The sequence below is a fragment of the Myotis brandtii genome, unplaced genomic scaffold, assembly GCF_000412655.1.
Source record: "Myotis brandtii unplaced genomic scaffold, ASM41265v1 scaffold55, whole genome shotgun sequence".
Classification (NCBI taxonomy): domain Eukaryota; kingdom Metazoa; phylum Chordata; class Mammalia; order Chiroptera; family Vespertilionidae; genus Myotis; species Myotis brandtii.
In genome coordinates this window covers 2,481,220-2,485,088 of record NW_005370042.1, presented here as the reverse complement: position 1 = coordinate 2,485,088, position 3,869 = coordinate 2,481,220, and positions in this window count along the sequence as shown.

Here is a 3,869-nt window from a genome sequence, read left to right as displayed (position 1 = left end):
GGCGGGGAGGAGGGAAGAACAGTGTTTTGTTTTTTAATACAGTAGCAGCTTCACTGAGCCATCATTCACATACTGGGCACAATTCAGTAGTTATTAGTATATTCACAGAGTTGGGAAACCATCCCCAAGACCTAATTTTAGAACATTTCATCACCCCCAAAAGAAACCCCATACCCATCAGCATCTAGGATAGTGTTTTTATGAAAAAAATATATATATATTTTTCAGAGTTTCAGTCTTGTGAACTTTTAGAACATCTAAAATTATAAAACACATGTACAGTATGATCTAGAACTGGAAGGGCATAGCTGAAGCCCTCCCTTAAGGGAAAGCAATACCCTGTTACACAACAAGGCAGGAGCGTGGATCTGGACAGCGCCTCGGGCCGACAAAATGCGCTCAAACAGAACAAAACAAACTGACAACAGAACCAGAGACGTGGAGACAGGGCACAGACTGGCAGACGTCAGAGGGGAGGTGGGTGGGCAGACGGATGAAAGAAGGTGCAGAGAAGAGCCGAAGGACATGCATGATAGCCCCTGGACACACACAGCGCTGTGGTGAGGCCAGAGGGAGAGGAGAGGAGACACTGGGTGGAGGAGGTAAAAAGGGGGAACAGGAGACATCTGTACTAATGTCAACAATTAAACACATTTTTTAATTTTAAAAAAGCAGAATGGCTTTCTCCTCTCCTCCCAAGCATCCCCCACAGTCCCCAGGCCGGCCCCCAGCCCAGCTCGGCCTCTGGTCTTGTTCCTGAACCCACACTCTCTGCCAGCTCAGCTCCGAGAGCAGGTTCTGTGTTACCATCAGCAATGCCAACGTCATATCGAACTGGAAACAAGAGGAGAAAAGAAGCCTATTTATGCTCTCAACGCAACAAAACGCGCCTTTGTTGTAAGCCAAGGCCCTGCAGATTTCCCAGCCCTGGTCCCGCTGTGACACACACACTGGCTCCACGGCCAACGTCAATGCTTTCTCTCTCTCAGGGAGAGAACTGAGCCCGAACTGGGTTCTTCCGAGGTCACCCCGAAAGGGCAGAGGGACCTGGCCGGCCAGAAGTGCCTGTGCCTTGCCCACATGGCTGGGACGACAGGTGAGAGAGAGGCTTTAATTAAAACGAGATCGAATTCTAATTATTTTACAGTTGCTTCCAGAATAACATCAGTTCTTACTCATCAGTGCTTAACTGAGCCTGGCCCGCTGGGAACACACCCAGCACCTGTAACTGGTGGAAACCACTGCTTCCCAGGAACACTGACTCTCAGACACAGGGCGCTGACTGGCCCGCTCATTAGCTCTAAGCCTTTAACGGCCTGAAAGAGATTAACGAGTTTCTGAAAAGTAGGCATTATGAGTAACAACGGCTAAGGTTTCCCAGTGGCAAAAAGCACCCACAGTGATGCCCACCTGAATCCACACCACACACACACCCCAGCACATACTCTACGTATGAATTGGTTACATACGGCTTTTCTTTTATGAAAATGCTTTGGACGCTCCATCACCAGGATTACTGCCTCCTGTCTCTGAAGTCAAGTTCGAGGGTCACTCTTTAATCAGCAGAGGTCATTTATCCCTCGCTGTGAATGCCCAGAGGCCTGATCCCACACTGGCCAGGTCGGCTCTCCAGCTTCTCACTGAGGGCAGCGGGCCTGGCCTGCTCACCCCCACACCTGAGGGCAGCGGGCCTGGCCTGCTCACCCCACACCTGAGGGCAGCGGGCCTGGTCTGCTCAGGGACCACACCTGAGGGCAGCGGGCCTGGCCTGCTCAGGGACCACACTGTGTACAGAAAACTAGGGAGTGAAACCACCGGACTTTAGGGTTTGGGCTGGTCCCCAGCAGTAAAGACGGGTTAACTGCAGAGAGGCCCACTTGCATTTAGCTCCACCTTCAGAAAATGGGGGCAGCCAGAGACCCAATCAGATTGGTCGCAGGCAGCACTGACCCTGCCCTCCCTCCACCTCCCCGTGACCCCCAGGAGAGGGTGGGGTGCCACGGAGCGTGACCGCGGGAGTGAGGCCCAGCTGGTGTGCGCCCTGCCTCCACTCAGAGGGACCACAGGACCGGGAAGAAAGCCCCACCCCCTGGACTTGGCTCTCTAGGCAGCTGCTGAAGAGGCTCATGAGCCCCACCACAGGCTTCTGAGACACCTCCTGTCCACCTCCTGCCCTGCAAACCGCTTCCAGAGACAGAGACCTGCACCCCGGGCAGGGCGGGCCCTAACAGGAGGACTCCATTAGTGCATCTCTCTTTGTCTTTGTTGCTACAAATCCCAAAAGGGGCTCTGGGGTTGGGAAGAAAGCCCTCCAATTTGCTTCTGCACTTACATCCAGCCTCAATGAAAGAGTCTGGATCTTTTGGAACATACACTTGCTCTCAGACCAAAACTCATTACAACTTAGCAAGAGGCCACCCACAGCACGCTCCAGACTAATTACATGTCTCACCCCACCTAACTTAAGTGGCTAACGCATATGCCCCCCCCACACACACATCCCACTGCATCTTCCTGGGGGGTCAGAGTCACCCACTCATTTCTTGTTTTGTTTGCTTAAGCTTCAGTGTTAGCACAATGTCCACCACTTTAAAAGCAACCAACTGATCAATTAACTAGAAATGACCATTTCTAGAACTTACAGGTATCTTGTAACCCAACATTAAAACACCTACTAGGGGTTGAACAGATCCTTGTCAACATAAAGCACATGTGCTAAGTGGTTAAGGTTCTAATATATTCCCCTCTCTTAGGCACCAAAGCAGACAGAAAGCAGCAAAACACTTTTTTTGAATGTTATTTATGCTCTCTCATCACATTCATGCAATACAGAGATCAAATTTTTAAGCAATAACAAACACCATATTAGTTCATTTTGGGGTTAACCTAAATGATGAAATCCATGTAAGAGATTCCAAAACTTAAATAATAGGTAACAAATTCTGTAATAAGCTTTTTTTTTAAAGTTCAAAATATAGTCCAACTCAACCTGGGTATTCATACTTCTCAAATGAAAGTAATCCTTGTCCAGCAAACGGGTATTGCAATATTTTGTTCTTTCATCTACCATGAAGAATCTCATGATAATACTAGAGGCCCGATGCATGAAATTCATGCAAGGGGCTCGGCCCCCGCCGCGACAGCTTCGTCAGGAAGGTCATCTGGAAGGACATCCGGTCTAATTAGCATATTATGCTTTTATTATTATAGATTATGAGCATGTAGTAAATAAACTACATGTTAATTTTCCCAACATATGAGGCAAGGGTTTTGCAATAGGAAGCCACTTCTGACTAAACTAATGCAGAACTTAAAAACACTGAGGTTCCTCTGGGGTTTGCCCCTGAGCAGTGGGCATATCTCCTCATGGGGGCCCATGGGAAAGGGTCGGTTCTCATCACAGCCAGGGGCTCTGCACGCTGGCTGAGGCCTAATGGCCTCTCCCCTTCCTGCGGCCCAGGCGTCCTCACACAGCTGAGGCCAGCTCGCCTCTCCATAGCAACCGCAGCACGCCCTCCAGCCCGGGAAGACCAGCTACGCCCCGACATTAAGTATTTTAGGTCTAGAACAGTCTCCTTCGGGGGAGTTCACTAGAAGCGCACACAACGCAGAGGCCCCTGCTCTCCCTGAAAAGCCCCTTTTCAGTCAGATTCCCGAATTAACCCAGAAAAGAGTGCCCACGAGGGGTCCCCTGGGGCTGGCAGGTGACTGTCCCTTCCACAAGGCCTTCCCTGTCCACTTCTTTACATGCCATTCAGGGGCCATTTTAACCAAACCCCAGGCTCTTCCAATTTTTTAGGTCATCCCAATCCCCTCAGCACCACATCCAAGCAATCGTAACAAAAAACCAAACATCTAATAAAGCACTT